The sequence below is a fragment of the Macrosteles quadrilineatus genome, unplaced genomic scaffold, assembly GCF_028750875.1.
Source record: "Macrosteles quadrilineatus isolate MER2022 unplaced genomic scaffold, UCM_ALF_1.0 Scaffold_5__1_contigs__length_97177068, whole genome shotgun sequence".
Lineage (NCBI taxonomy): Eukaryota > Metazoa > Arthropoda > Insecta > Hemiptera > Cicadellidae > Macrosteles > Macrosteles quadrilineatus.
The window spans coordinates 57,948,228-57,970,946 of record NW_026542598.1 but is presented as its reverse complement, the minus strand read 5'-3'; the positions used below and the strand labels follow the sequence as shown (position 1 = coordinate 57,970,946).

General features: G+C 31.2%; 1 protein-coding gene across 2 annotated transcripts in view; it reads right to left on the bottom strand.

The window, feature by feature from the left end:
• Nucleotides 1-22,719, bottom strand: part of LOC128994123 (uncharacterized) — a 271,028-nt gene that overhangs the window by 14,630 nt on the left and 233,679 nt on the right. The window lies entirely within an intron of this gene.

Genomic DNA, 22,719 nt, shown 5'->3' with positions numbered 1-22,719 from the left:
ATCTATAATATTAATAAGATAATAAAGATAAAACAGTACAGTGGCATTACAACTAGATTTTAGCCGTGAGGGCCGTGCGTGGTAACAGCCTACTTCCTAGGGAGACAAAAAATACTTCATGGCATCGAAAAAGATATTTTTACATCGCTACGTACCTAATATCTTACATAATACCAACAATGTTGTGTTACAATTAAAAGTTAGCTAACCAACAACCAGATTACTAACAAATTCTTACACCAATTCCATCACCAATTGATATAAGACACATAGAAAGTGCCCACCTGCAATCAACAATTCTCGACCTCCAGAACCACTGTCGTTAGTGACAACGACTCCGGCTAACGATAATGACAAACAAATTACACTTTTTGTAGTTACACGCGAAAAAAGAACAAAGAAGAAGATAATAAATGAAACATTCATCAAACGACTTCCTCCCTCTAGCAGTTCCCTCCCTTACTGCTTTGAGCAGCTTTTATTATCATTTGATGTTTATGGATGTTGTTACCCCTCTTACCCGTATTGAACCATCCCTTCGATGTAAAGTTGTTCATTGTTTGATATTCAATAGATCAATGTCCAGTAACTAACTTATAGTTTACAAGTGGTGTTTGAATTGGTAGTTTGATAATTGCACGACTTCCCTCTTCCTGTAGTTCAAATAAATAAACGAATAATAAACATTATTAACAGTGATTTATAAAAAAAAAATACATCATAAAATATAATATTATTTTTTAAATGTTGGCAGTCTTATTTTGCTACCCTCAATTGGCCTTTGCGTAGAATGTAGCAAGCGGTGCAAGAGTATACGAGTATGTACAGTACAAGAGTGAACAAATTTTAAGTTGCGGCCTCCGGGAGCGAACCCAAGACATTGCTGCCTTGGTTAGTCCGTTGTGATACTGACTGAGTCTCTTTTACATAATTTATTGATTTTTTAAATAAAATAATATCTACATTGACACCTTTTAGCCTGATAAATACACAAGGGAATATCTATTGAATTTTTGTTAAGTAAATTATTGAATAAAATTAGGCAAATTTACTAATACTTTAGTAAACAAAATGTGTTGATTAAAACATCACTGATTGTTTACCACTTTCAAATCTATTTAGGAAGACAAAGCGTAGATATCTAAGAAAAAAGTCAAAAAATCATAAACATATTCCATCGCAATATTATTAAAAACAAGATGAAGACACCTTAGACCAAATATTAACTGTATAATATTTTGTTAATATATCTATTCTATTAGGCTTTATTAAACACTACGTCAAAAGATAAACATTCACCTTATGAACTGTTATATGGCACTGAAGTTTTATCACGGTACCATGTATTAAAATGGAAATCAACAAAAATATTTACTATAAAAATACAAACAATGGCTAAGAATATCACGATAAAATCATAGAACGATTTTGTAAAGAAAACAAAAGAACGTTACGAAATATATGATTTGAAATAAGTAATAAACCATTTACTTTGATTCAAGAAACATTTAACCTAAATGAATAGTTAATCCTAAGAAAGGAGGCAAACAATATAATACGAAGGTCGAAAAAACGATATAATTAAAGGGTAACAATAACAAATTGGCTCAGTAGCAAGCACAATGTCTAAGATCCTGTCTCGATCAAAACAGTCGTTTGGAGAAGGTTGACATTTATGAATAGTTTTAGTAATTAAAGGGAATAAGATAAACATCTAACTACAAAAATGTATTCAGAAAAAATATTAAATACATTCAAATCATGATTAGGAAATTGTTATCACTAATGGGTTTTATAATTGCAATTTTTCAAGAATTAAATATGTTAACAAAACCGCATTATTACATTTACCACTATTTGTATTATGTACCATATCCATGAAAACAATTAATATATTACAAACACAAGCAGTAGTCATAAAGTGAGTTGGTCACTTGTGTTGGATGCCAAGTGATTTTTAGGCTAAACCAACGAACCTTTTAGCAAAGTTGGGGATTAATATTTAAGGATGGTTATATTGTAGAAGTATCAGATTTTACTATTGCACCCAACAATTTTTACTTAAATATTCCATAAACCAGATTGAAATAAACGAGTATTTTCTATTCATAATAATATCCAGAATAGTATTTGATTCGTCCTCATGAAAATTATCCCTTGAGATGCGACTTCCACAAACTGCTTTCTGTTTGCTACATCAACTTCTAATATTCATTTTGTACAACGTTCGTGATAGTTTCATGAAACAATTTCAAATACGAACAATAAACCTTTTCAATACTACAACAATCTTAAAGCATGTCATAAAACATTCTTGTAAATAAAAAATTATAAAAAATAAAAACATTTCCACCGGCGAACAACTGCATTGGCGTGGGCTGGAAATGAAATATACACGCCACTAACATATTTTACACGAGAGGGAATATGAAGAGAAAATAAATTTATGAAGGAGGGTTGTGTACACTCAAGATTCTGCCTTCTAATATACATGTCAAGAGTAAATATATTTCTGTGAACATCTAAGTTACTTAAAGTTTCATATTTGTAATAAACACCATTATGGCATATAAATTTGTCCGTAGAAAATGTATATAAATAAATGTTAATATACATTTTATACATTTTTTACAGGCTATAGTACTTTCAAGAGTGTGTGTGTGTAAAGTATTTGTTTGTTATAGTAATAATATTCTAAAATGTTATCTGGTCTGGTTACGGTTTGCAGAGCTGCGCGTGTTCTCGAACGTTAGTTTGATCATTATTTAATAATTTTGCATTTATATTATAGAGTACACACATTTCCGTGCGTTTTAGTATTAAAAAATATTTCACTTGATAATTCATGCATTTTACTTTACAACTTTAGAGGTTAAATATTAATAAAGATACGTCTACGTAATGACTTGATGGTGCACATATGTTTAAGCATTGCACACAGATACTTGCTGTGTGGATGGGAGGTCGGTGCAACTTGATTTGGTTGACGAGAGATTTGGTCGTCAACATTATCAGCCTGACCGATATCTGCTGGGGTAATGACATGCTGATACGTGCAGGTAACGCTCCCACTTGTTAGACCTGGCAAGACTTACCTTTATTATCATTTTAAGTTAAACCTCTGCAATTTTTAAATATTGCGAGATACAGTTTGTAATGGCCAAACTGCCCAGAAGAGTTTACGCCGATGGAACAGTAAGTTGACCCTGTTTGTAGGAGTTGAAAGCAAATGTCGCGTGGAAATTAAAGGAACTTATTCCACCTTCTCACCCTAGGACGCTAGGTTCTAGCCCGGAACTATTTGACTCATTTGTTAGTTCTATAGGGTCGCGGTATTATTAAATAGATACAATCCAGTGATGATTGGTGGGATTTGAACCCAAGATCTCGGGCTCCAAAACCCTAGCTATACACCAGACATGCTCGCTCCCCAACCTCAATAAAAAGGAACTAAGCATATACAAAGTCGAATAATATCCTCAGGATCTGAGCCGACCGATTTCATTTTTTATGATGAAGATATAGATAAACATTGAAAGAAGATATGTATTAGAAATATTCAGAATACAAAGATTTAGGTAAATACTTATTGATTTAAGGGAGAATAAAATAGAAAGTTTGTATAGTTACTAAAAATAACCAACGAAGTATTAACAACTAGGATATTTCATACTTATTACATAAGGGTATTTTTAAGGTTAACGGGTATTGCGAAAGTAGAATGACTTAAGGAGCTAGGTAGAACAATGAAGATGCATAAAACGTCGTCGAGTTATTTTTAATTAATCTCCTCATTATTTAGGACCTTATTGGACAGGCAGCTGTAAAAAGTTATGGAGCCCTATTAAAAACTTCCATTGTTTACGATACAACAAAACTTTATTAATTTCTCCTGAAAAGAGCTCAAGTTAAATTGATCATGTTTAATTTAAAAAGGCCAATAGGATGGATAAATTTAATGGTATCGTTTTTCATTAAACATAACACATTTTTATGATTAGGATAATATTGTAAACGATATTATAAATTAGGTTTATTGGCTGATGAATAAACAATTCTTTACATTAAAATCATCCAAATTTTATTTATGAACGGCAATATCCTGTTAAAGTATCAAATAAGTGGTTTTATCAAGAGATATCAATGCAATTCATACATGGCATCTATTTATCGTATTTTTGTAAGTTATACTTGCTTGTTCAATTACAATTCAGCATTTATTAAAGGTCACATTACTGTTTACTTATTGTTAGTTATATAACAAGATGAAATAAATTAACAAGATCAAAAGATTTTTTAATATATAATCTTAAAGTGTTATATTATTTTTAAGGTGCTAAAAAAGAAAATAATTTAATGACATAGGAGTATAGACTTTTAACTGTTAATTAATTCAAACAAATTATGTAGTACACTTTATTAGAAGGGATAGTTTAGGTTTTATCCTTATCATGTCAACGTGAAGCATAGAAAATGTATCAAAATCATTTGAACTACCTACTACTGAAGGGTTATAATAATTTTTGGCTATTATTATATTTAAAAACAATAACACTTAAGTAGTAATTTCAATGATTTTGATATCTTTTCTTCACTTCAAGTTGACATGATAAAAAAAAAAATTAGCTAGTTAGCTAAAAAATAGTTAGTGATCTACGAACTGAAATTGGTAAATCATTCCCCTAATATAGAGTCCGTTGATTTAATTTAAATTCCATTTAGTAGCCCCTGAACTGCGTAGTATAGACTAAACTATTCCGTACCTCGTCTTGCAGTTCAAATATAGTGTTTGAAGTCCACTACATATGTTTCGCCAATATGGCATTCTCAATTGGTTACAGCAACATTTTATCCAAATTGGACTCGTCAACATGCAGATAGTGGAGGCAGTAGTCCTTGATTGCTGTTGAGAATTTAAATATGATTTTTTATTTCAGTTAACTACTGGCTTACACCATTCGAAATACTGGTTTTAGTGACAGCATCAGCTTTGTGATTTAGAAACAGTTTTATATCCTAAACCATACAAAAGGACGTTTTATGGATTATTATAAGTTGTAGAATATGTATAATTTTGTTCTTCAAAGCTAATAAAACTGTATATGGATCTTGGTTTGTCTAATACAGAGCCGACTAGAAACCTTTTGTTGTTTCCTTGATAAGTGGATGTAAAGATTGAGTTAGGCTGCAGTCCCCAAGTTAGGAAATTATAACTTAGCAAAAATCCATAAGTGAGTGGCAGGGAGCGATTTCGGCCCTACGGAACACATAGGTACCTAAGTGATTAAGTAGACTAGCGACTCTAAAGCGAAGCTCTAAAACACTTTATCTGCTCTAAACACTAGATCAGCCGTTTCTTATGACATGGACTAGCTTACCTTACGTGTTTCGGTTTTTGTCAGAACATATTAGAATGTGTAAACGCAAACAGTCAGTAGTTATCCTTACGTACACATTTATTTTACGTTCTCAACTTTGTTGTTACTGATACTGAAGTACTTTTTAACAAAGATACACAATCTAAAACACGGGAATCATAAACAAAAGAAGGATTTTACACCAGTAAATCATGCTGAGCGGTTTTAAAACTTTTGGGGTTTGAAAACAACACATTAGGCCTACACGTGAGTCATTTCCAAAGCCTAAGTAACTTTTGGTTTATGTTAATTTGACATGTTTTGTTTGACTTCCTGGTCGTGTTTAAAGCCACGGGAAAGTGACGTCTACACTGAGAGTTAGAAGTTGAAAGTGTTTTTGTTGTGAGAAGCGCTTAGCGGATTTGCATAAATAGTTAGGAGATTCTAAAAACTAAACAATGTGCGTTGTAATAATAGGTTTTTAAAGCTGTGCTCTCGTCACTATATGAACTGTGATTTAAAATAAATATTTTTGATAAATAATTGCTTCATTATTTTCGTTGATAAAGTGAGTGATGGTTTTATTTTCGTCATAACTAAAAATATTGTTTCCATCATCAAACCTGGTAAAGAATTTGTGCCAATAGTTTTTTTTGTGGAATGTCAGTCCAACGCTTCATAAAAGATAGTATAAATAACGTGTGCACTACAAGATGGAATGTGAATGAATTCGGAAATGTGAAATCCCGTGACGGGCCGTTTGAAATAAATATCGACCTAATGTTTAACAACTCCTAGTCTTACTGTGCAATCTTGCAAGTTTTAATGGAAGTAAACATTAACAGTTTAACGTGAGTGGGCCTCGTGCCCGAACGTGGAACGAGTCAAGCAAAGCTAGGAGCGAGCCAGTACAGAAATAAAATTGTACCTACTAAATACAACTATAAAATACCATAAATGATATGGGTGGTAGCACAACGCGAAATTGCTGATATGGATTCATTGTGCTACCGTTTCAGACAACGTTTCATTAACGTACATTACATGTTGTTATACATAAGTATAACATGTTGCAATGTATAGTAAATTAGACGTAAAAAGGTTATTTAGAGCTTCACAATCTATGTGACCTAAAATATTTTTCTTACAGCTTTACCGGCCTTTGACCTAATTATTGAACAGAAAAGTAAATTAAACAATATTTATACAACTTATCTTAACTGCTAAAGTTTAAGAATTTGAAGTCAAGACAACTACAAACTTTTTTAGCTCATAGTTTGAAAATTTTACTTTATGATAAACATTAACTTATTTGGCACAAAAATCCAATAATAATAAGAATAAGTATATAAGAATAAGAATAAGCATTAAGAACATACATTAAGGTAAATAAATTTGAAATATGTTTTAAAATATGTCAGCATTGTTTGTTTACTTCATTAATAACTAAGCTGTATTAAATGTTATCAAGAAGATGTTTCTCACACGGCTTGCTACAACCTCCTGTCTGTGCTTGGTTATTCATAAGTCAATCTTCACTCTACCATCATATGTTCCCACCCAAAGTGTTATCTTCACACTATGCGAATAGATAGATGCTTCATAGATACTACAAATAGTAAACATATTTTGAAAACTTAAACCCAACAATGTCCTATGCTGTAAGTCCGTTTGAACATAAAAGTATTTGTACAAAAAGTAGACAGCCGAACACGATAAAAAAAAATTAACTTACACTAACCTTCTGTATGAAGTACAAAACTATATAGTTAATATATTATATATGTTTAACATAAATTGAATATAGTGAAATCTCATGCCACATAAAGTCTAAAAAAGATATTTGTTATAATAAACATTTTACAAAACTCTACAGAATGTATTTAAAGAAATATAATAACTTTACATGATTTTTTTCGGTCAAGTTTTCAAAATGTGCACATATTTCCGTTCGCCATTTATAAAATGCTGTTAATAACTCACAAAGCTTTTCAGACAGCTCAGCCGTGACTAATATGGAGTTTGGCTTTTACGGAAAATATGCCTTTCATTTTTCTCAATACTCTTTAATGTAACGTTTTAATATCTCTGGCATTATAAACTTACAATGCCTCTTTCTTAAGTTTAAAACGTTATGAAGTATATCATAAACTTAATAAACTATGTATAATAATCAATGCATTCCTACACGTGCTATTTTTTATTTTCAGTACCTAAAACGTTGTATTAATAGTCAAAGCTAAAACTCAACCAATATAAATAATACTCATGAAAAAATCTTTATCTATGTTATGAGAATGGTTTTAACTGTTTAAAACCCCAAATGTTTGATAGAGTAGTACAATGTGGAGACCAAAATAATTAAATATTATATGTTACAAATCACCTAGTGTGTTGAAAATGATTACTTGTTATGTGATGTCCATATTTTGGTATATTTGATCGCTTGTGTTTGTCCTGTGGAGAAGGATGTAAACAGGCATGGTAGGAAGGTCAGAGGGGCAGTTGTTTACATGAATCATGTTTACATAGGTTGCGAACTGTTGACGCCAGTTTGACAAGCTTTTATGGATATTAAATTAGCTATGTAGCTTGTAACATTAAAAATTAAATTATTAACTTATGAGAAATGAGTTAAACAAAAACTATTACAAATGTTATTGGGCCGGAATATTTCAAAATTTAATGAAATTGTCAACAGTGTAGCGGCTCATATGGTGCACGACAGACAACGAACTCAAAGTAGCAATTTCTATTAGTAAAGTGTACAACACCTTTTTCAGTTAACATGTGAAAGAAATCTAAGAGACATAGCATATTTTGGTAAAATCAAGGGTAATCCGATTTTAAAAACCAAGGTCTGATTTGATTTGGATTTAAATTCTCTATATTTTTTATCTGTAAAACAGTTTTCTTAATATTTACGGTTTTCATGGAATTTTGCATTAAAGATTTTAAATGGCCGCCATATTAAAACGTCTTGAGATACTGGAACGGAACTTTGTAAGCTCTTTTTACCTACTAAAATACACATTTACACAAATTTTGAAGTTTCTATCTTGAAAAATGCACAAGATATAAAATAATTCTTAAAAATCACAAAAAGACCGACAAACTGAAATCTAGGCATTTTGGACCCATACTTATATGGCATGTTATGTTTGTCTTAGCCCAAGGAATAAGTTCACCCTTAATAAGCCCTGGAATAAGCCCTTCGTCCTACAGGCTTTTAAAATTTCCGGGTTCGTGCTGAATTATGTTGTCAATCATCTGAACTGATTCAAGTTTAAATTTGTTAACATCAAAACCTTGATACAATTCTGTTTACATACATACGAAAATGGTGTTATCTGTAAATAGTAATGGTGAATTCAAGTAAAATATTGTAATGCTATTTGTATAAAATGTATAGAAGAAAATTACTTACGTTGGGTTTTTTGTTGTGATAGGATTTTACTTTTTCATAGTACTGTATGTTTTATTAATGTTTTAGAGATTTAAGTAAAATATTGTAATGTTTTTTGTTTAAAATGCAAAGAAGAGATTTTGTATTTTCATAGGATGTTTTTTTATTAGCGTTTTGCAAGGATACCTCGAAGAGATCATGCACGCAATGCAAAAATAATAGGGCTATGATGAGAAATAACCGTTTTCACCCTTGTGTCAATGATGACATAATGGATTTTGAAGTCACGAAGTGACGCAGGCTGCTAGTATTATATTATAAAATACAATACACATTTACAGTTGTTGCAGCTATATGAACTAAACACGGTATTTGTAATTCCCTCAAACAGCCTCACACTGTACATATCCCGGTAGGGTTTGACGCTCGCATATCCCTGACTCCCCCACCTCGCGTAACACGTAATATATGTAACTGCTCGTATATTTGTCACTTACAGAGGTGGGGTTCTGTATGGTTGAACGAGCTGAATATGTTTACATTATGCATGCCTAGGTGCACTGGTTTGTTTTGGCGTTGATTTATTTGGGCTTTTGTAATTATACAACCATCGTAGTGGTAAACTTTTATGAAATAGGACGTAAACAATGCGATTGAAGTTGGTTAAAATCATCTTTATAACGTACTCAAAGATTGGTGTATTATAAATCGTATATTCTTAATATTTATGTTATTGAATAGTCCATTTCGATTTAAAAACCACATTATGAAAACCACGATCACCAATGGATATTAACCGGTGATAAAAGGTAATCCAGCCGGTCAATCTTTAGTCCTAAATAATGTATTGATGTTTTGCTATACGTTTTAAAGTAGAACCCTTTTAACGCAGTCATATACACTGGTTAGAAATATCTAAACACATAATCATTTTATTGATTTTTCTTAACATCAATTTATTATCTGTATGAAACATTTTGTAATTACGGCTCCTTTTATCATCGGTTAACTAAATGATTAACCTTGTAACCCTTGTAGTATACATTTTTATTTGGTCAACTATTTTAGGTCATTGTACAGTTAGTAAAGAAACCTATTTATTCGATACATTCAAAACTAACACAAAATGCAAAGTTAAGGAGTTTACTAGATGTGTTCAATTGGGCTAGGTTCATTCTAAAATACAAATATTTAATCATAAATTCTATACACCACAGTTATTAATTTAAAAAATCCAAAAATAATATGCGATTGAATCAATACTATAACCCTATCTAAGTATCACCTAGTCTGTGTTTGATAACTAACGCGAGCAGGTAACGTCATACAGTACCTCATGTTTGTATATTCATGAGTAGGGCTTATTGACAACAGCATCATATGACAAACTTCGTAGAAGATTACTCATATGGCTGTTCACCAGCGTTCAACAATATTACTGTTTAATCAACTCAAACAATCTCATATTTGAAACACAACACAAAAATGTGCGCAGCTCATTTGATATTACCACGTCAAAATGACAGTGTACTCTTGACCTCGAGCATTCAATTAATTATTTTATTTGTTATTTAGGGGGATGGGTTGTCAGGTATAGAAAGAGTTTTCCTTGCAAAGCGGTTCATCCTGTTGTATTTTTAGAAAAGTAGACCTACAGCTTAATGTATGTTCCGAAACACTTGACAATATCACGTACCAGCCATTAGTGGTTGTTTGGATTTGAACTCAAATCATCATTCTATGAGTCCAGCGATTGGGCTTATCGGATCCACGATCAATAGCACCTGTTATAGACCTTTCAAGGTAGTATTTACAATATGAACTATTTTTACAATAAACAATAACGAGAAATCTCTAAACATTCGATAAAATCACTCTTAATCGAAACTTAATTCCAAGAATATTTTTCAAGGCTTTCAAAAGATGTTAAAGATTACATTCCTTCATCTCTTTTGGAAGCGTTTAAAGTTGCGAAACTCATTTATTAGCAGCTCTCTTTTATCTATTATTTTAAAATTAGCTTTGATAAAAAACAATGTTTCTTCGTATTTTCCTTAGTGTTAATATTTTAATTTTTAAAATAACTGGACCATAGTCTATACTTTTATCACAGTAAGTAGGGTTTTGTCTTAATCGTTTAAGGTCTTCAAATGATAAAAAGATTTATGATAATACACTATTACAAATCTGTTGAAGTAAACAGTAAACTATAAAGCGAAACAAACAGTTCTTTACACGATGGGGTCGAAGCCATTATTTTCGGGCCGTTTGGTTCAAAGACAATCAGTCAGAGATGGGAGTCAGCTGTTACAGGACAGAGTGTTTGTTGATGAAGGGGCGAAGTAGAGAAGTGTTATTGCTTCTGAGTGTTTGGAGAGGGACGGAATTCTGGGCTCCGACACTCTTAGTTTGGTGACGAATACACTGGAGTCACCGGGACTTCCATCCCTGGGTTCATCTATCACTTTCGTCATGAGTAGCATTTGCCTAGCTCTAATAATAGCATTGGTTTATCCGTATACTTAAAATATTTGATAGTATATAATATGACTGTATCGTAAAAGATTAGTTATACCAAAATAAAGAGAGAAAATTTGCACATTGAGACCGAAAAGTTGTATTGTATTGTTGTAGAGGTATTCCAATACGATAACAAGCAAATATGTTTTCAAATTTCTTAAAATCACATCCTGATTATTTTACTAAAATATAATTTAAGTAACTCTAACCTCTAGTTAGGTTGTCCAGTAATCGAAACAGTACACTCAAGACATGCATTACGTGAAATTCCGAAAAAAAGATAATCACCCCTGAAGAAGGAAAAGGTTCTGACCGGTAACTGAAACTCGTCGATGTGACTCCAATATGATTGCCTTATGTTAGTGTTCATTTATATCTGTTAAGTGTGCATTGGAAAAACCAAAGATAAATGAGTATTGCTGTAAAATATCCGTACTAAAACCCTCCTTGATAACCTTAATTACAGTAAAAATATATTTTATACTTTTTTGTTGGAGTTTACCTTGTCCCTTACTTCCGTGAAAAGGTAACGTCATATGCTTGTTTGTATATTCATGAGTCAGGCTTATTGACTACAGCTTTACATGATAACTTTGTTGAAGGTAACTCACACTGTTTGCTCCAAATTCACTAAAAAGAATACTTAAATACATTTACAAGCACTTTTGAAAATCTTTTTTTGGTGGTCTTTTGTTTTTCCATTTAAGCCAATTACAACATACTTAGATTAGTCATCGGTATTGCATTTATAATTATGAGGTATTCAGGGTTTTAGAGGTTTGTGGTGTTTTTAAATTTTTCATTTACCCGTTCATAAAAGACTACGTCCTGTGCGTGGAGCGTATCCAGTAAAGAAAGGGTTGAACCGATACAATAAAAGAGTGGACTGTACTGATTTAAGTAGTGGCAGTGACCACAATCCGAACCCACGACATTCCTGCCTTGCCACTAGAAAAACACAGGTCATGCTGCAGCGCAACACTACGTCACAGTGGTCGATAGTTGTACCATTGACTATGTGGTATATAGTCAATGGTTGTACTAAATTTTTACCGTTAAAATCTGACAAGCAGCCAGCTTATTTACCTAAACATATAGAATATGGCAGTTAATCTATCAAAAAATCTATCCACTAGTGTGACGTCATGAATCCTGCAGCATGGCATGTTTTTCTAGTGGGGTCTTGCTTGGGCCCAAAGTCCGTGGCGCTACCGACTTTACCACCAACCTAATAAACAAGTAAATCAATTCTTTGGTTCATGGTTTATTAGATGGTAAGTTTTAATAAGCCAGAATTGTTTTTTTTTAATTTTTTCGAGACCACTAGAAAGGCACTTAAGACGAAAATTATCTTCTAGTTGTTAAAAAAAAGCTAAGAAGAGATGATAACTGAATGTTAACGAGTATCTCATATTTATATGTTGTGAAATTTGATATGACAGAACCACAAGCATTATAAATTACGAAGATTTAAAAAAAATTACTTGTAAAGCATTCTGCTTCCTGTTCATTTTATGATGATATATTTGATCGGTCCGAAGGTTTTTGTTTCATGTTTGGTAGAAAGTTACTGCACGTAGGCAACTAAGCAGATTATTACCCTATGATAAATTATGGATATTGCGTTATCAGGTTTATAGGCTGTAAAGCCTAATTTATGGACGATGATAAAATGTGAGAGATTTATTATTCATCATACATTTACAGCAATAACGAAGCATCATGGAATATTCATTGAATATAAAGATAAAGGAGCTTTGAATCAGCCATCAAAACTACTTTTACAACAAACTTAATTGGTGATTAGGATTATAGTATTCTTTGAAATATTCACTCATATTGCATGCAATAGTGTACTTAAAGTTTCTATGAACAATCTGTATTACAAATGTGATTGTACTAGTGTTTTATTAGTTTAAAATAGAATAAATATTAAACGGTATAAATAACAGTTGAACACTATGTTTACATGAAATATATATAAGGTTAATTATATGTAAAAATTTAATTACCTTCTTTGTTACAACAGACTACACAATATATTATAAACCTTCATTTTAGTTTGATACAGATTAAAAAACTCATCAGGTTTGAGTGACAAATGTTACAAGAATATTATTGTCACACACGATATATGAACATAAACGCTATAATGATAGCAACGGTACACGTCCAAAATAATATATGACAGAAAAAAAATATATCACATAGTATCGTTGACAATTCAACATCACAAAAATTTTACAAAAAAACACTGGTATAGAAGTTTGTCTAAATAGGATTAATAACGTTAACCTGTAGGATTAGTTAACCTTTATGGTGTCTAGGTGTTGGATGATAGTGAATACAATGTGTTGTGTCATATAGTGTTTGGGTTTCTAAAGATGGGATGAAGGCTTTTAAGGAATTGTAAAAATCATTTACAACTATTATAATATCATAATTCATTTACATAATTAGAATGTGAAAAACTGTCTTAGAATTTAACAGTGGTTGCACTTTTGGTTTCTGCGAGCCAAATTAAAACTTGTGCACAAGGCTTAATGATTGTAAACCTGTCAAATTAATATATAAAATAAAAACCATAAATAACAAACCCAAACTAAATGCATGCATCCATTTCCAAATTAAATATAAGTGTATTCTACCAATTAATTTCTCATCACTGTTTCGTTCAATTAAAATTCATTTACCAATAATTTGGCTGGAACTATGACGCTTTGTGTTATAGAGTTATTATTTTCCGATGCAGTTTTTGATTAATTGTACACGTCAATACATCAGGTGACATGTGAAATTGACTTTTGACCGACATTGGAAACACACTGTGGCGGGAAAATTAAAACATGGAAACCATTTGCGGCAGCCGTTAAACCTAAAGCCGCGCATGCAAACGAGCCATGAATTATACGAAGTGGTCCACGTTACCTTTTTCATTAAACGCAATCAAGTTTTCATATCAAAATTTAGTTTCACCAACCCAACTATTTCAGATTTTATAGCCAAATCGTTTCATGGGAAATCGTCAAAAAATTTGGAAAATACGTGCTAACGAATGTAAATTGAACTAATGTACGTTATGAAAAGGAAATATGAAAAAAGACTGTTCAATATTAAGATAGTGACAGGAAATGAGACGTAAATGTATAATATTCTAAATTAAACATCTTTTCTTCGTGATTTAGAATGGCGATGTACGTAATAATAGTGTTTTTTCAACATTATTTTCACTCTATAAGTAATCCCCTATTGAGTTGTTATGAAGCAAAGGGGATTTATTTTACCTTCCTCGTATAGTTTTTTTGGAGAAGTAAAAACTGTTTGTCTGTATTTAAGTCATTAAAAATATAGCCTAAGTAACTTATTTCTATAACAACTAATTGTATACAATATTCTGTAAAATGTGATACTACAAATCTAGTAAGTAAATAAATAAGCATTAGTATAGGCCTATATATTTAAACAAAATGAAGATAAATGAATGGTAATCTACATGTATTATATAGAACAGCGACTCATACTAATGTATATTTAATTTACTATCGTTCCGCTTAGTTTATGTTTGTTCAGTTTCGTTCCCGCCACATTTCTCACTGCCGCAGCGCTCGCCTAGAGCATTAATCATTATAAAACCTGAAGCCACTAACACCAGCAGCATATTTTCGGTGGGAAACCGATTTTCATGTTTATATCTATCATTATGTGACACCATTTTGTTAGTTTATTACTCAATTTGAAGATGTTAGGATATTTGATTAGGTTCACAAAATTGAGGCTTACGTTTTATATCTATCACGTTTATTATTATTGTACTGTATCCACATGGCAGAACTTTTTAAAGCTAAATATACATAACAATAAATATACATGACATAACAACCCCTCAAACAAATCAACAACAAGTCCATTGTGTAACATTGTGTGTTAAAAAGTCCTCAAACAAATAATCTAGGATTCGTTAAAGGCATTTCACCATTGAATATATAATAAACTAAACATTGTGATTTTTTGTTTTAGAAAATATATTTGATTGGCATTTTCAATTGGGAAGGCGTATTTAGCCAGTTTAATTATGTAAAAAGATTGGAAACTTAAAGTTTATAGCACGAATTTTCCTGTTGTAATGAATAGATGAGTAAGCAAGATGTTTTCATAAAACCTTCTCAAGCTGTAAAAAGTGTTATTTATCATTCATAGAAACTCAGTGAATACGCGTTTTATGAACATTTATACTCATTATATAAGGTTAGACTCTCTAGATAAGTAATTGAGGTGGATACGGGTGGTGTTTTAAGCTTGACTTGGAGGAAAGGTTAAACGTTAAAACAACTATTTGCTTGATTATATTTTCTTTGTGTTATGCAAGCTGAATTAGGAAAATGTACATAAATGTCATTCGTACTGAAGAAATATATTTGCCTTTTCGTTCCCATAAATATGAATGATACCAGTCAAATCAGTCTAAAAGCTCAAAACTGTAGAATACGTTATCTGAACAAATATTAATTTTTGTGTATTATCACAGTCATAGTCTGTGGTATACTGCAGTAGTTCCTTTCCTAATATCACATCTCACAACCAAAGTATACCTGTAATAAACAATAGTTTAGGTAACCGAGTGGTAAAAGTACTCACATTCAATTTTGAATGTCGCTGGTTCAATCACCAGCAATAATAAATTTTGGACTCAGATGTCATTTGTCATTGGGGTTTCCATTGATGATGCTATCTAACAAAAAGTACAACGTTAGAAAAAACCATTTCCTTAAAATATGCCCCTAAGAAAAAAATATAAACCCATGAATCTTGAATATACGAACACTTTATCTTACTGTATGCAGGTAAGAAAATACTCTTTATGAAGAAATACAGTACTGCCTCCTGAAACCATAGTTAATCGTTATAAGAGTGTAGCGAGTACAGGAAAGTTAGTTACAGCAAAGTATCGACTGTGCATGAATAAACCAAAATGTAGTGGATCGCGTGGCTGACCATTAGGTAGGCATGAAGTGTGCGTGAGCTTTGACCCATCGCAACACCCTCTAACCTTCATGATTAATAAACGATGCTTTTAACTACTTCAGCCAGGCGTCGAGTGAGAATAACTACTCGGGCAGAACACCTTGAGCAATGTAGAAAACATTACATCAGAGATTATCTTCCAATACTAAAAAGAATATGTAGCACAAAATAAAGGATTTAAGTAAGTTAGCAAGAAGATTGAATACAGTTTTAACGGCATGGATTGTACACGTGTTAATTAAGCTGCTAGTGGTGAAATATGAAGCGTAAAACAGTTACGAAGACACTGCAATACTGTTTAGTGTTAGTGTAGGATGTTTAGTAATACAATTTAATTCAGTAATTGTTGAAAGTGTTCTGGAATAGACGTTTGTAGGCGAAGTAATTATGTGATTGTAGGATGAATAGTGTGACACAAATGCAGTGTAGTGCACTGACATTGTGTACTACAAAGATGATGCATTTGACTGGATTTTAGTATATCTCCCGGCTAACGCACTGTCATATTGCGCCAATGCGGGCAATTCTTCAAGTTCAGAACATACTTCAAGTTCAACTTTAGTTTCTCCCTTCATTATCGGGTTAGGTTGGGTTAGGTTAGGTTAGGATATGATAGGTTAGGTTAGGTTACATTCCATATTCCACCCGATTACCTGGCTACCTATTGTAGCGTTGGCTCAATCCCAGTGCCTGCCAGGCTGACCCTTTTTAACCCTCACATAACTGGCGCAATCCCGGTCAATTAACCCAGTCCAACAGATTCTAACAAAAGGAAATTACCTAATTAGATAATCAACAAATACAGTGTGGAGTTCACATCTTGAAAATGTGTATAATTATAAAATGATGTGCATGTATAAAACGTGTATAACTTATACACCAAAGTATAAGTTTTATCGTAGTAAAAATAAGATTACTTTACTTATAGATGGCTAAAAAGACATTTGATATGAAAGAACTAAATATTAGTAGCAACTGTATGAAAAACATACTAGGGTATGGGCCTTCATGAGTGCTAAACACAGTTAGTTTTCACCATGCATGTTTCTCATGATTAATCAGTTTAACATTTGCAAACGTCATGTATCAAAGTGCAATTGCATAATGGAAAATATTAGTTTTTTCTGTCCCTTTATTTCAATTAATGAATTATTTACCTTACTTATTATTATTTGCCTTAATTATTATTACGAACTTTAATTTTACGAATATATTTCAAAGAATATAATATTTACTACAAATATACGTATGTCAGTCCCATGTTAGCCACCAACCACAGTAGTTATAGTAATTCAACAAGACATTATGGATATGCTTATTTTTATAGCTTATGACATATTTTAATTACAAATACGAGCACAATGAACAGCATACCTAAAACAAAAAATAACAATAAAATAAAGTGTATCATAATTTATACACATCTGACTTAACAATTAAAACCCGCTTTCGATATATTGTTTAAAATTAATAATCCAATGCACGGTTAAACTCTATATTAAATTAAATCTATACTGTAAAATGTTACCGCAATAAACTGTAAGCCTGGTACTAGTAAACCGATTGTTGTTTTTTTCAGGTTTAACGATTTGATTATATATTTTTTCATTGTGCAGAATATACGAGAGGTAGTATGCTGATTTGTCGCCTCCAATAACTCAGTTGAAATCAAATTTACTCGACTCACTGTTGATCTGATTGCGTTACAAGTTGTTAATTGTATTTTTCTGCGTAAAATGGATGCAATATTTTATTTTCACTTTTAGCTGGTATCCTGCATTTACAGTAATATATACTATGGGTATTCCGGGCAATATTAAATGCAGCTAAAATTGACTAAAAGATTTTACATTACATGTCTTCCGTTAATAAATTTCAAGTAAATTTCTATAATTAAATAACGCGTTGAATAACTTGAAGTGTAGTTATTTTTTTATCCGGCATTAAATAGAAATATATTTGTAGAGTGTCAGTAATCTTATTGAAATTTATAACAGTTAGAAAAAATAGTAGAAGAAAATACCTGATAGAGACTTCAAATTCAAGTATATTTGTATACTTCAAAACTTGACATGGACCTCAAATGAGATTTATGAATTTGATCCGTTTATCCCAACCACTCACATTTATGTAATGTGATAATACATTTCTTAGTATTTCTAAATGAGAAATGATAATTATCTAATGAAGCAGAAAAAAATCCTAACGTAACTATATATATATTTATATTCTAGGACTACTTATCCAACTCGATAAAAGCATACGGTTAACTAATTAATTTTACGAGGAAAGTGTAAAGTTTGATCGCATTAGTGATCCATGGAAGATTTTAAATGGAAATTAAACAATACAAACCTGCTATATTAACAATTAATTATTAAAATATAGTTTATGATAATCTACCGTTGACTAATATTGAAACAATCTATCTAAACAGTTTCAATCAATAAATAAAATAAATCTTTTATGTTGTGTTGTGAACTAACCATATATTAAAACCTTACGTCTCTTTTTAGAAAAAATGTGCTATCTTAAACTGCAAAACTTTATAACATCGGTTTTTTATTTAAGAAGACAGATTTTTTCTAGATGTTATTGCATTTACTAATATTAAAAGATATGTAAGCCCGGTGTTCTCTGTAGTTATGATTACTAAATATTTTGCCTTTATTCAAGACACTTACTTTAATTCATTATTTAATCAGTTTATTGTAGTCTCTTTATTTGGGATTTAAGTGTTATTTACAATTTTAAAGTCAATAGCCACGCGACGCGCCGTGATGAACTATCAGCCTATGAATAAAGACTCGCAGTGTAGCAGAACGTTTTATCAGACGGATGAATGGTAGAGAGTCGGGGTGCAATAACCATTGCCATTGGCAGATACAGGTAATGTATTCCCCATTAACTATTAAAAGATAGTTTTATGACTAATATTGAAAGAATCTATCCAAACAGTTTCAATCAATAAATAAACTTCTATGTTGTATTGTGAACTAACCATATATTTAAAGCCTATGTTAACTTTTTTCCATTGATTTAAAAATAATTTAACCATCCAACGATTGCATGGTGAAAGTTGACTATGATTCAATCGATAAAAAAATAAACAATATTAATAAACAAAAACAAGAATAAAAACAAATTAACAAAGTTTTGTAGTGCTAAAAGCGTCGGAAGATGTTAAAATGTAAAAACTTTAACAAAGAAGCGCCTAATAAAACCCCGATGGCGACGCCAGATTTAAAATTAATAACGACTTAATGAGTTTCCTTACAATATTACTTGCCTTTGTTTACCAAAGCTGTAAATTTAGCTCAGTACAAACACAATAAAAAACATAATAATATGTGTTACTATTAAAACAGCAAAACGTAACAGTAAAAGAAAAACCAAAATTAGGTTTTATGAGTTTTTACAATATACCATTACCATTTATAAACGCCGCTTTCATCAAATGTTAAATAAAAAACTATATATATATTTCTTTTTAGCACCTTCCAATAGTGACATTAACTCATTCAATGATAATTTATGATTAGGTCTGATGATGATTGCAGTGTCCAATCGAAATTGATCACCACTTCCCAACTTTTATATGTATATGAAACACTCGTCTTGTGAGTCAACAGTATAAGTGTAAATATCTATTATTATGAAAGTGATACAATCAAATTTTATGTAAACGGTTAAGGTCATTTACCAAATAAAAATATAGGCATATGGTACATCTAAATGGAGCTTGGAGTGTGTAGATTTGCCGAAAAGTATTGATATAGACGAATTTCCTAAGGGCTCTGCCCCACAGGCTGATTTCCAAAAGGCTACGCCTGGCATGCTTTCAATGTTTAAATGATTTAATTTAATTTAATTAATGAAACAGCTGGTCAGTACAATGAAAGAACTGGTGTTCGTTTATTTACTCGAAAAAGATTGAGGAGGGTTATGTTTGGTTTTACAGTGATGTTGTATACATTTTGTAAAGTATTGATCAAAGTTTCATTTTTTAATTTAATAGTAAGCCAAATGTGAAGAGGCTTGACTAAAATTGAAGAATTATGGTAAAACATGTCATTTTTGAAGCATCAATATGAAGCAATTGATGCTATTGCTACACTAAGGTATGTTGTCATATTCTTATGGATCTATTAACATCAAAAGTAGGGGTTTGAAAGTAAGTAGGTTTACGCTTTTAAATTAGTTTATATTTTCAAACTAAATCATAGAGTTGCTGTATTTTAACACACATCAGCACCACTTTAATAGCCCTCCAGGTCATATTTTCTTCCCGTTGGAAAGCACGGGTATAGCAGCTTGTATATTATTACAAGTGTTATTAGACGTATATATATTTTTATCAGGTACGATAATTTGTACGATACTGCCAACCTTTTTAGTTACAGTATGATCCTTTGTGCATTGGTTTTCATTTTTCCATTTAATTCACGTACTTATGAAGATTTCACAAGCGTAGTAGACTAAAATTTATTATTGTAATTGTATGTTTAAAAATGATTATATTATGCAATTAATCAGATTTGTGTTGTATACTTTCAGTGTAGTAGCATTCTAAAACTTACATAATTTTGAACATGAAATTTTAACGTACATTTCCAACAGTGTAACTTGTGTTTTTAGAACAAATATTCCAAAAAAATACGATTTTACTTCCAAAAACTTGGATATCGATCTACCCAATCAGTGTAAAACTGATGTTTAGATAAAATAAAATAATTATATATTGGCCATGTTGAAATTGTAAATTGATTTATATATTTCATTATTAATTGCTGATATCTCCAATATAAGTTATGTATAAGTTTAAATAACACTTTATGTGTGCTTAGTTTAATAAAGCCGAAGCAGTGAATGGTACGCAATACCAACTTACAAACTTTAACAACAAACTCATATATGAGCAACTGCTTTCAAGCATAATTTTCAAATCGTTGACAGTGTAATAATTGACAGTGTCACTTGGAAGTGGAGCACTCAAGAAAATGTGTTTAAATGACATCACACGAACATTCATTATGTAGAACTCGGCACAATATGATGATTTATTAAATCGGTTATTCTCATGCGTGACGTTTAACAAACTCGTAGTCAAAACTGATCGTTTAAAATTAGTGAATCTAGGTGAATGAGATATACAATGATTTCGCTAAGAAAATTACCTTCTACTGAAACAATAACAATGTTTGTTGTTTAAATAGTTTAGTTACGAACACTTTCCCCAAGTCAGTTTAAAGAACTATTTTGATTTGGCCAATTACGTTCGAGGTAGATTGAATTAAATTGAAAGCAAATCACAGGTACTGTCTAGATTAAATTACTAATTGGTTTTCATTCTACTGCCAACCTCTAACGATTTGATCAACCCCCCCCCTTTTTAAGACCCCCCCCCCCTTATGGGCCAGCCATTACTTTCATGTGCATTACATGTTTAGAAACAGAAAACTAGAGGTGGTAATATCGTCAAAAAGTTCCAGTACGGTTCATAATGTAAGATATAAAGATCGGCATGCATTTAAAAGAAGAATTATTAATTAGGTTATTAAATTTATAGCTTTAGTAGAAATCACGTATTATAACTGATTGTGCGTGTTATAACTGTATTATATTATAACGTATTATAACTGATAGTATTTTAACGATTGTGCATATAACGCAGTAAAAGTCCCATAAACCCAAAAGAAGATACATTTTATTTTTTCGCCAATTTACCTTTGGTCTGTTGAATTAAAAATATTTTTCCCAACTTATTTAACCTATAGCCTAACTGGATGGTTGTATTTTTTCAGGATTAATTCGTTAAAAGGGATTTGTAACGAAATGGTCGTTTCTCTCGTGTAACTATGTGTCAATAGTTGCTTCACTGGAGAAATTGATTAAAAGTAAATATTTATTGGAGTAAAACCAAACCAAGCGGCAATGCCTCCACCTGTTGTTTGACGAAATATACGCTCGAACTATGTCAACAATAATACATTCTCTGGTCTTGAGGTAAATATAATATTGATTCGTGGATTTTGAGCAAAAACTAAAATAGTTTACGTTTTTGAATTTTTGTATTATTTTTATGTTTTGTGTTATTTTTGATTTGTGTAAAAGTTTATATTTGTATTCATTTTAGATTAATTCTCGTTTTAACCGACATAATTTCAAAAAAAAAAAATAATTTTTTTGAGTTTAAAATCTAAAACTTAATTTTTATTTATTCTAAAACAACATTAATTAACTTTATATTATTTAATAAGAAATATAATATTGTCTCCGTGAAGCAAGTAATGGATATACTTATTGGAATAAGCATTTTGGAAAACTAAACAGGGAATACTTTTATTGTTACACAGTATTTTAACATATACAATCTATTGAAGGAAGTTATCATGTATAGATTCGAACAAAGTC